Source organism: Crocuta crocuta, unplaced genomic scaffold (assembly GCF_008692635.1).
Source record: "Crocuta crocuta isolate KB4526 unplaced genomic scaffold, BGI_CrCroc_1.0 scaffold56, whole genome shotgun sequence".
NCBI classification, from domain to species: Eukaryota; Metazoa; Chordata; class Mammalia; order Carnivora; family Hyaenidae; genus Crocuta; species Crocuta crocuta.
Window position 1 is genome coordinate 4,257,571 of NW_027531334.1, and position 12,225 is coordinate 4,269,795.

Below are 12,225 nucleotides of genomic sequence, written 5' to 3' on the forward strand. Positions count from 1 at the left end.
CTAACAAAATTCTCCCATCTGAACACTCTTGTCTGCACCATCCTGATCTATCAAGCTCCCCACCCTTTTCCCAGAGCATTCACAACAAGCATCCTACCTGGACTGCTCCCCATCCCTTATATGGGGTTTTACTTCTTTTTCCTTGATTGCTTTTCTCAAACTCAGATTTTGTCCTTTATCTATTCAGAAGGAGGGAAGCAAAGAAGCTGTGCACGTGGTTATGTTAGGTTTATCTCATCACAGCTGTTTCAGTAAAAACTCTAAAGTTTGGAACTGAACAGCCCTTTTTAATATGCCACTAAGCGAAATAACACAAGTACAGAGAAGAGATCTTTACAGTTTTCCCCAGATCCCCGTACAGCCTTGGCCAGGGTTTCTTGACGGTTCATTAGGGCAAGAACAGCCCTAATGAAGGCGATACTAGTCAGAGCAAGTGGCAGAGGTGAGTTGAGACATTAGTGGTATATTGTAGCAGCAGCACTTGACGGCACTCTTTGAAAGACGCAGTACCTGAAAAAGGCAGTGACAATGCCAAGTGGCAATATCAGGGCCCTGTAGAGGTGATGGTGACACCCGTGGAAGCAGCTATACCCTGTAAGAGAGAATCACTATGGGTTCTGCCGGCTGATGCAGGGCACTGTCACATGGGTCCACACTCACTGGAGGCCTTGGAAGCAGACATCCCTCAATGAATCTGAAGCAGAAGAATAAGAAACAGGCTCATGACTTTTGGTCACTAAAAGAATGATTTGAAACATATGTGGGATATCACGTACAAACTAAGGGGCTGATATAGGAGCTAGTGATACTATAATAGCAGGTGGCAGAGAAAACCAGTGAAAAGTTTGCGCATGTCACTTTCATTCCTATGTTTTATGCTCTTCTACAGGGTAACACAAGCCCAGAAGTGAGGATATCTGGCTTGAAGACACATAGGTCACTTATGACAAAAAAAGTGGTATCGGTATGTAATTCAACTTTGATATACTGATATCCAGGTTCTTATAGCACAAAAATAAGTAGAAAGTTCCTCTATTTAATGTGAATTGTTTTGGGGGTCCCCAGGAATCTTGGATCAGAAGTCTTATATGGATGTCCACTGTCTGATTCAGTGGTCTCTTAAAGGTAGGATCTGGAATATATGACCTTCATATACATCTTAAAGACATGCTTCTAGTCTTCAGATTTTGAATGCTTGAGAATTGGGTGAATTTATTACAGTATTTCTACTGTAAAAAAATATAATCAGAAACAAAGGCATCTGGGTGGCTCAGTCAGTTAAGCGTCTGACTTTGGCTCAGGTCATGATCTCAGAGTTTGTGGGTTTGAACCCCACATCAGGCTCTGTGCCAACAGCTCAGAGCCTGGATTCTGCTTCAGATTCTGTGTCTCCCTCTCTCTCTCTCTGTCCCTCCCCTGCTCACACTCTGTCTCTCTCTTAAGAATAAGTAAACATTAAAAAAAATAAAAAGAAAAGAAATAGGCTTCTACTATTAACCTATATTTTCTTAGCTAAGGATGGGTAGATGGATGAATAGATGAATGGAGGTATTACTGAATGGGGACTAATCTGTTTTAATACTCCATAGGATCTTTAAAGTACTTAACAACATCATGCAGTTTGGTTAGCCATTAGAAATGTTTCCACACTCTCCATTTTTTAAACAGCACTGACATTATAAAACAAAAATCTTAGAATACTGGATTAGAAATCAATAGATCTATGTCTTCAAATCACCATGAGCCCTCAGACATGTTTCTTCACTTCTCCTCAACCTACTTTTCTCATCTATATAATCAGAGAGTTGAACTAAGCTGTTTCTGAGATCTCTTTTTGCATTAAATTCTACGATTCTGCTTTTCTTTGGTTGTTCTACATTGGGTAATGATTTTCCAGCTTTTTAAACTGGTGGTGTCCATAACCCATATGGTATATAAATTAGTCTTAACACATAAAGCAAATAAAGGCAAAAGTTTTGTGGATGAATTATAGGTGGGAGGTAGATTTTACAATTTCTTTGTACTCTCCTCAAACCTCCTCTGGCCCCTTGAGTGTTCCATAGACACCAGTTTATAAACCATTATACTATGGAGGTAGGGGCTAAAGCCCTAGAAATGAAATAGGTACATGTGAAGTGGTGAAGTAGAAGCTAACTCTTGAATACAGGTAGAAATTGGGGTGCAAGTGGTTCTAGTTAGCCCCAGAGTCAGCTAGGAAAAGCATCAAAGTTTCAGAGAGATGCCTCATAAAACAGGAAACTGATTCCACAGAACACCAATTTTGTTTCATCTATGACTTCAAGACCAAATTCTGTAGAAATTTTGTGTCAACTTCACATGCCTTGAAAAATGAAGACACAGTGGGGAGCATCCCTGGAGGAATTTTGGGCAGACAACCTTAAATCAAGTTCAAGGAAAGAAAAATGCATTTTGAATTGTATCAAGTAGCATGGTGCAATGACATACAATAACAAGTGCCTGTGGCCACAATTTTAAATGATGGCTTGAAATTTATCCCCATAGCCCTCCTTCCTCTCTTTTAAAATAAATGGCAAATAAGGTTGAGTGAGAAATGTCATCTATGCTTTTCCCATTCTTCTTCCATCCAGTTCAGAAATTAAAATGATGTTGATGTTTTATTTTGGTCATCTTTTGTTAGAATTCTCACTGCAATCCATCATGTTCTCTAAAAATATTAGCAATCCTTTTGACCTAGTAGAAGATGGTGAGCTTCAAATTGACTTGTTGATGTGGGTAAGTGATAGACAACGGTACCTTTCAGCTATTTTAAGGTAAAGCTTGTTCTTGCCATAACTCTGATGGATGGTAGCAAAACACACAATGGGCAAGAAGAAAAAGGAGGCAATAAGAAAAAGTGATCATGATCTTTCCCTCACCTTTCTCTCCCATCTACCTTTCCCCAAGAGAATGGTGTATCAGAGAGACCTTCACGATGAAATTTATAATTGTTCCTTTATTTAGCACAGCTCAAGGCTGTAACTGACTGTATCATTGGGGGCTCTGCAGGAAAAACTTGAAATAGTCATTGAAAGTGAAGGATAAAGAATAGAAAAAAACAAAACTCCTGAGTGATGCCATTTCCTCAAATAAGAATTACCATTTCTTTATTCCTTATCTACTCTTAATTTATACCATCTCATCTTCAGCTCTGTTTAAATTGAATAAGCCTGTGCTGGTTTAGGTTTCAGGCATAAATTTCTTCTTAGTGAAAAATAAAAATCAAAGATTTCATTGTATAATTTGCCACAATATTTTTTCTTCTATTTACTTATCTAAACATTAAGAATTTATGGGGTTCCTATATGCTAAGTGTTATTAATTGCTGGGAAAAAAATGAATAAGACATAATTCTTCCCCTCAGGAAACTCATGGTTTGATTTTTCTGCATTGAAATGATAGCCTCCATAGAGAAGTCTCTAAGCAGAATGTATTGCCCTTAATAGGAAGCTTAAAGTAAAACCAGAATAAATTGGGATTACTAACAGGAATACAGGGAGAGGAAGATCAGTTAATTCTTCATTTTCTGTTATAGCTTAATTACTTAAGACGATATTCTCTCCTTCTCTCCTTATATTATCTAGTTGGAGGTACAATGTTGTTGTACAAGGCCATAGCCTCCCATTTCATACAAAGGACAGACGTGAGCAGCAATCTGAGTAGAAGTAACTCTTTGGTCCTTCCTCTTTCAACCTAAATGTGTAAGATCTATGAAATTTGAAGGGAAAACAAATTCTAAAAAGAAAACAGGGACTTTTAAGTCCCTTGCAAATTTTCTCTCTATCCCACCTTTACATAAGATTATGTAGCAAGAATCATTTTTACATCTATCTGATTTAATCTTGTCAATGTTACTGTGAGGGAGACATTATTAATATGGAGATTCAAAAATTTGGGTGCCTAAGCAGTTTTTTTTAACTCTTAAAAATCTCTTTTTGTTTTGAACAGTGTTTTGAACTTTCTTTTCTTTTACTGTGTCAAGAAGACATAACATGAGAAATATCTCTTCACAAAATTTTAACTGTACAATATGGTAGAGTTGACTACAGGTACAATGTTGTATGGGTAGATCTCTAGAATTTGCTGTCTAATTGAACTTTTACATCTGTTGATTAATAATTCCCTTTTCTCCTCTCCCCTATCCCTTGGCAATCACCATTCTACTCTTGATTCTATGCATTGGATTATTTTAGATACTTCAAATAAATGGAATCATGTAGTATTTTCTTTCTGTGACTGGCTTATCACACGTAGCAAAATGTCCTCAAGATTCTACCATGTTGGCACACATTTCAGAATCTCCTTCTTTTTCTAAGGGTGAATAATATGCCATTATATGTATAGGTCACATTTTTATCCATTCATCTGTGAATGGACAATTAGGTTGTCTCCACACATTAGCTATTACTAATAAGTGCTGAAATGAACATAGGAGTGCTAGTATCATTTTGAGATCTTGACTTCAATTCTTTTGGATAAACATCCAGAAGTGGGGTAATGGATGATATGGTAATCTATTTTTTATTTTTTGAGTAACCCTCATACTGTTTGCCATAGCAGCTGCACCATTTTGCATCCCTGCCAATGGTGCACTAAGATGCTCTTTCTTCCACATCCTCACCAACACTCTATGTCTTGTCTTCATGATGCCAGTCATCCTGGCAAGGTGATATCTACAAGATGATATCTCGTAATTTTGATTTGCATTTTCCTGATGATTAGTGACATTGAATATTTTTCATATGTCTATTTCTCATTTGTATGTCTTCTTTGGAAAAATGTCTATTCAAGCCCTTAACACATTTTGATTTTCTTCTTTGGCCCCCTTAACTCATTTCTTTCATTCCCCACACCTCTCCTCTGGCAACCACTAATCTGTGGTCTTAATCTATGGACTTATTTTTGTTTTTGTTGTCATTGTTTTGTTTTATTTTAGATTCCACACATAAGAGTGATCTTATGGTATTTGTTTTTCTCTTTCTGACTTATTCCACTTGGCATAATGCCCTCAAGTTCCCTCCATTTGTTGCAAATGGCTACATTTCATTCTTTTTTATAGTTGAGTAATATTCCATTGTGTATATATACCACAATTTCTCTATATTATTCATCTGTTGATGGACACTTAGGTTGTTTCCATACCTTAATTGTAAATAATTCTGCAGTGAACACGGGAGTTCAAATATATTTTCAAGTTGTGTTTTCATTTTTCTTCAGATAAATACCCAGAAGTGGAATTGCTAAATCATATGGTAGTTACATTTTTTAATCTTCTGAGGATCTCCATACTGTTTTCCATAGCAGCCACATCAGTTTACGTTCCCACAAAGAGTGTTCAGGGGTTCCCTTTTCTTCACACCCTCACCAACACTTTTATTTCTTATCTTTTTGTTAATAGCTATTCTAACAGGTGTGAAGTGATATCTCATCGTGGGTCTGATTTGCATATCTCTGATGATTAATGCTGCTGAGAATCTTTTCATGTACCTATTGGTGTTCTGTACATATTCTTTGGAAAATGTGTACTCAGATCTTCTGTCCATGTTTTAACTGGATTTGTGGGGGATTTTTTGTTTTGTTTTGTCTTGTTTTGTTTTGTTTTGTTTTTGTGGTTGGCTTGTACACGTTCTTTCTATATTTTGGATATTAGTTCTTTGTCAGGTATATGATTTGCAAATACTTTCTCCCATTTAATAAGTTGACTTTTCATTTGTTTTCATTTCAAACAAATTTCATTTGTTTTGATGGTTTATATTGCTGGGAAGAAGCTTTTTGGTATGATGTAATCCCATTTATTCATTTTTCCTTTTGTTCTTTTTGCTTTTGGTGGAAGATTTTAAAAATTATCACCAAGACCTCTGTTAAAGGTATTTATCACCTGTGGTTTCTTCTAGTTTTATAGTTTCAAGTCTTATGTTTAAATTTTCAATTCAGGAGAGCCCGGGTGGCTCAGTTGGTTAAGCGTCTGACTCTTGATTTTCGCTCAGGTCATGATTTCACAGTTTTGTGAGTTCGAGCTCCGCATTGGGCTCTGTGTTCATAGTACAGATCTTCCTTGAGATTCTCTCTCTCTCTCTCTCTGCCATTTCCCTGCTCACACTCTTTCTGTCTTCCTCAAAAATAAGTAATAAATAAAAAACTTAAAAAAATAAATCTTCATGTTAACTTAATTTTTGTGTATGGTGTGAGATAGTGGTCTAGTGTTATTTTTTTTGCATGTGGCTATTCAGTTTCTCCAATGCCATTTATTAAAGTGACTGTCCTTTCCCCATTGTATATTCTGAGCACCTCTGTCATAAATTAATTGGTCATATATCCATAGGTTTGTTTTCCAGGCTCTCTTTTCTATTTCATTGACCTATGTGTCTATTTGTTCGTCAATACTGTAGTGTTTTAATTACTATAGGTCTGTAGTTTGGCTTGAAATCGGAAAGTATGATGTTTTCAGCTTTGTTATTCTTATCAAGGTTGCTTTGGCTATACAGGTTTTTGTTTTTGTTTGGTTCCATACATATTTTAGGGTTATTTGTTCTATTTCTTTGAAAACGCCATTGGAATTTTGATAAGGATTGCACTGAATATGTAGATTTATTTGGGTACTATTGATATTTTAACAACATTGACTGGTCCAATCCATGAGGATGGAGTATCTTTCCATTTAAGTGTCTTCTTCAATATCAAAATGTCTTCAAATTATCAGGTTATTAGTTTTTATGCTATTGAGTTGTAGGAGATTAACTATATTTTGGAGATTAACTCCTTAACAGATACATGCTTTGCAAATATTTTCTCCCATTCTCTAGGCTGTCTTTTCACTCTATTGATTTTTTCCTTTGCTATGCAGAATCCTTTTAGCTTGATGTAGTCCCATTTGTTTATTTTTGGTTTCATTGCCAAAAAGCATACTTTTGGCTGTCCTATCTATGAAATCACTGCCATAACCAATAACTATTGTCAAAGAGTGTTTCCCCTGTTTTCTTCTAGGGGTTTTGCAGCTTCAAGTTTAAAAGTCAAGTATTTAATCCATATTGAGTTGATTTTATGTATGGTATAAGATAAGATTTCAATTTTAATCTTTTGCATATAGATATCCAGTTTTCACAGAACCGCTTTTGGAAGAAATCATCCTTTCTCTATTGTATATTCTTGACATCCTTATTGAAGGTCAATTTCTAGCATATGCTAGGGTTTATTTCTGGGCTTTCTATTATGTTCCACTGGTTTGTATGTCAATCTTTATGCCAGTAGCATACTCTTTTGATTTTTGTAGCTTTGGTATATATTTTGAAACCAGAAAGTTTAATGCCTCAAACTTCATTGTTCTTCTTAAGACTTATTAGGCTATTCATGGTTCCATATGAACTTTGGATTTTTTTTTTCCCATTTCTGTAAAAAGTGGCATTGGGATTTCTACAGGAATTTGAATTTATCTGTAGATCACTTTGGGAAGTAGGAACACTTTACAGTATTAAGTCTTCCAATTCATGAACACTGGAAATCTCTCCATTTGCTTGTGTCTTCTTCAATTTCTTTCATCAGTGTTTTTGTAGTTTTCAGTATACAAGTATTTCTTCCTCTTACTTAAGCTGATTCCCAAGTATTTTATTCTTTTTGATGCTATTGTGATTATTTTCCTAATTTCATTTTTAGGTAATTCATTTTTAGTGTATAAAAATGTGACTAATTTTTGTATGTTAAAGGATCACACATCATCACCAAATGGGATTTATCCCTGGGAGAGTAGATGATTCAACATACAAACATCAATTAATGTGATATACCACATTAACAAAATAAATGATTTAAAAAATCATATGATCATCTCAATACATATATAAAACGAGTTTGACAAGGTTCTATACCTTTTAATGATAAAAACTCTCAACAAATTAGGAATAAAAGGAAAATACCTCAACATAATAAAGGAGGCCATATATGAAAAGCTCACAGCTAGCATACTCAATAATGAAAAAATGAAAGCCCTTTCTCTAAGATTAAGGTAAGAGGGGCGCCTGGGTGGCTTAGTCAGTTAAGCGTCCGACTTTCGCTTAGGTCATGATCTCACGGTTCGTGGGTTCGAGCCCCGCGTCGGGCTCTGTGCTGACTGCCAGCTCAGAGCCTGGAGCCTGTTTCAGTCTGTGACTCCCTCTCTCTCTGACCCTCCCCTGCTCACACTGTCTCTCTCTCTCTCTCTCTCTCTCTCCTAGAAATAAAATAAAAATATTAAAAAAAAAAAAAAGAACAAGGTTAGAATACTAACTTCTATTCAACTGAGAATCTTCGGCAGAGCAATTAGGCAGGAAAAAGTACTAAATAGCATCTAAATTGGAAAGGAAGTAAAATGAGCCCTGTTTTCAGATGACAAAATCTTGCATATAGAAAACTTCAAAGACTACACACACACACACACACACACACACACACACACACACACACACACCACCGCCACCACAACAAAAAACCCCAAACCTGTTAGAGCTAACAAACTAAGAATTGTAGGATATAATTGGGTAATTTACCCAAACATTTATTTGAATGGGTGTCAATTCTTACAGAAGCTCCAAAATTTTGTTTATTAAATCTTATCTGTGTTTATTTGTTATAAATGTTTTAATCTTAAGATATTTCTTAAAGAAAAGAATTTCCATCACATCAGGGTACATCACAAAATATATTGTCCTATACTCATAAATAACTATATATATTTAATTGTGTAAGATGAGGGTTCAAGTTAGTCAAGAATGAGGGGTAGGATTAGTGGAAATGTAACAGAATAAACTGTTACAGAATTACTATAATTCATCCATATAACAACATGCAGATTAGAAATTATGGATCATAGTCCTCAGAAATACCTGAGGTGGATGATTGCAGAGAATCTTCCTCCTCTATTCAAGGAAACTCAAATTTATCAGTTATTTATCATGGCTATATTCAACATATAGAATCCATTGTAACATGTAACATCTGAATTAAAATAATTAGCTTTTTATTACAGATGAACACAAACACAGCAGAAACACAAGGTTCCCTTTGCAATAACTACACCACTTCCTGGGTAATGCAGGTACCTTAGAATATTCCTGACTTCTCCCTTCTGTCCCCTATTACGTTGCTGTCACTCATTTCATTTATCAATAAGCTCTTCTCAGCCAGTATACAGTTATTATTTTTTTGGAAAACCATTATTTGGTAAATCAATTAAGATGAATAGAAATAGAATAGTTTATTTTACCTTAATTTATTCTTTCTCTAATGTTCTTTTGTTTATGCAGATCTGGGTTTCTGACCTATTTCATTTTCCTTCTCTCTGAAGAATTTCTTTTAACATTTCCTCCGAGGCAGGTCTGCTAATGACAAGTTCTCTCAGTTTTCATTTGCCTGAAAAGTCTTTTTGTCTCCTTAAATCTTGAAAGACAATTTCACTGAATAAAAGATCACTGATTCTTACTATAACCTTGTCTGGTCTAATGATAAGGCCATCAAAGGCATTCTTCATCTCTGTAACAGTATGTGTGATTTTAACATTTCCTTTTGATTCTGTCTTGGTCCTTTCCCCAGATTAGTTAGACTCAAGTAGAGCCCAAGTAAGTTAAGCTCTGGTAAAATAGTTTCCCTTGAGGGCAGGCCATTGTTTTTTGTTTTATTTTGTTTTTGTTTTTTTCTTTATTATTTTTTCTTTATTTATTTTTATTTTTTACAAATAGTTTATTGTCAAATTAGTTTCCACATAACACTCAGTGCTCATCCCCACAAGTGTCCTCCTCCATGCCCATCCCCCCTCCCCCCCACATCCATCAGTCCTCAGTTTTTGTCAGCATTCAAGAGTCTCTCATGGTTTGCCTCTCTCCCTTTCCCCCACCATTTCCGCCCTTCTTCTCCCCCTTGTTCCTCCGTCAAGTTCCTCCTAATCCTCCTATACGTGCAAACATATGATATTTGTCCTTCTCTGCCTGACTTATTTCGCTCAGCATAACACCCTCAAGGTCCATCCATGTTGCTACACATGGCCAGATTTCATTGTTTCTCATTGCCATGTAGTATTCCATGGTATAGATAAACCACATCTTCTTGATCCATTCGTCTGTTGATGGACACTTAGGCTCTTTCCATGTTTTAGCTATTGTGGAGAGTGCTGCTATGAACATTGGGGTACATGTGCTCCTATGCATCAGCATTTCTGTATCCCTTGGGTAAATTCCTAGCAGTGCTATTGCTGGGTCATAGGGGAGTTCTATTGTTAGTTTCCTGAGGAACCTCCACACTGTTTTCCAGAGGGGCTGTACCAGTTTGCATTCCCACCAACAGTGTAGGAGGGTGCCTGTTTCTCCACATCCTCGCCAGCATCTAGAGTTCTCTGATGTGCTCATTTTAGCCACTCTGACTGGCGTGAGGTGGTATCTCACTGTGGTTTTGATTTGTATTTCCCTGATGAGGAGGGATGCTGAGCATCGTTTCATGTGTCTGTTGGCCATCTGGATGTCCTCTTTGGAGAAGTGTCTGTTCATATCTTCGAGGGCAGGCCATTGTTAAGGAGAGCAGAGAACTCTGGACTTATCTAAAATAGCTGCTTATCCCATCCCCTTGCCAAAAGAATGCAGGGAGTTTTCTCTGATCTTCAACCTGCAAACCTAGCGGTTCTGGGCACCCAGGAGTATTTATTTCTCATATTAGTCCATGCTCTGTCTCCAGCAATTCGTCAATTACCCTTTGATTGTTCTTGACAAGCTCCAAGCAGTGGCTGCTGATCTCACGAAGCTGTGATTTCCTGTATTCTGACCTGTTTCCAAGGCTGTGGTTTGCCTTGTAAAGCCAATTCTGATGAATCTAAGAAGAGTAATTGTTTTTCAGTTTGTTTAGCTTTTTCCTGATTATAAGCATAGGGTGACAACTTCCAAACTCTTTACATGTCAGGCCAGAGATGAGACGTCTACAAATTTTCAATTTTATTCATATAGGTGGTACTTCTTTTTCTGGCATAACTTTTTGTTTTAAAGAGACTTAAAAAAATTTTTTTAATTTTTTAAAATTTATTTCTGAGAGAGAGAGACAACATGAGTAGGGGAGGATCAGAGAGAGAGGGAGACACAGAATCCGATACAGGCTCCAGGCTCTGAGCAGTCAGCACAGAGCCCGACGTGGGGCTCGAACCCACAAGCTGTGAGGTCATTACCTGAGCAGAAGTTGGACACTTAACCGACTGAGACACCCAAGCGCCCTTGGTATGACTTCTTTCACATAATTTTGAGATTCACCCATGTTGTATCAATAGTTTTGTTATTTTTTATTACAGGGTAGCATTCCATTGTTTAGATATACCACAATTTGTTTAGCCACTCACCTGCTGATCAACATTTGGGTTGTTTTCAGTTATTGACTATTGCCAATAAAGCTGCTATAAACAAAAATATGTAAGACTTTGTGTGAACAGGTCTTTTTCCGTCTTTCTTTCTTTCTTTCTTTCTTTCTTTCTTTCTTTCTTTCTTTCTTCTTTCTTCTTTCTTTCTTTCTTTTTCCTTCCTTCCTTCCTTCCTTCCTTCCTTCCTTCCTTCCTTCCTTCCTTCCTTTCTTTCTTTCTTTCTTTCTTTCTTTCTTTCTTTCTTTCTTTCTTCTTTCCTTTCTCTGTCCCTCCCTCCCTTCCTTCCTTCCTTCCTTCCTTCCTTCCTTCCTTCCTTTCTTCAGTCAATTCTTAGGGGAGGAATGGCTAGGTATTTTGCTAGGTGTGTAGTAGCTTCTTCTTAAATTGCCAAAACATTTCCCAAAATGATTTTACTGTTTTACACTGTCATCAGCAGTATATGAGAATTCTACTTTCTTCAAATCCTCACCAACTCTTGATCTGGTGAAGTTTTGTTAATTTTAGTCATTCTAAGGGGTGTGTAGTAGAATCTGTTTAATTTTCATGATGACTAATAATGATCATCTTTTCATGTCCTTATATCTTTATCCACTTTGGTATATCTTCATTTCTAGTGACCATTCAAATCTTTTGCCCATTTGGTGGTGCTGGTAGGTGGTGATGATGAAGGTCCTTTGTGTTTCTGTTATTAAGTTGTATGGTTTTTTTATGTATTCTGGATATAAGTCCTTTGTCTGATGTATGTATTCTGAAGATATCTCCAGGTGTGGCTTGCCTTTTCGTCCCTCTTAATTTTTTAAATGTTTTTTTTATTTACCTTGAGAGAGAGAGCATACATACAAGCAGGA

General features: G+C 36.5%; 1 long non-coding RNA gene across 1 annotated transcript in view; it reads right to left on the reverse strand.

The window, feature by feature from the left end:
* Positions 1–229: 229 nt before the first annotated feature.
* The window catches only part of LOC144238132 (uncharacterized), a 41,077-nt gene continuing 29,081 nt past the window's right edge, over positions 230–12,225 (reverse strand). The window contains exon 3 of the long non-coding RNA XR_013337023.1: positions 230–694. This is a non-coding gene — a long non-coding RNA (uncharacterized LOC144238132). The remainder of the gene's footprint in view (positions 695–12,225) is intronic.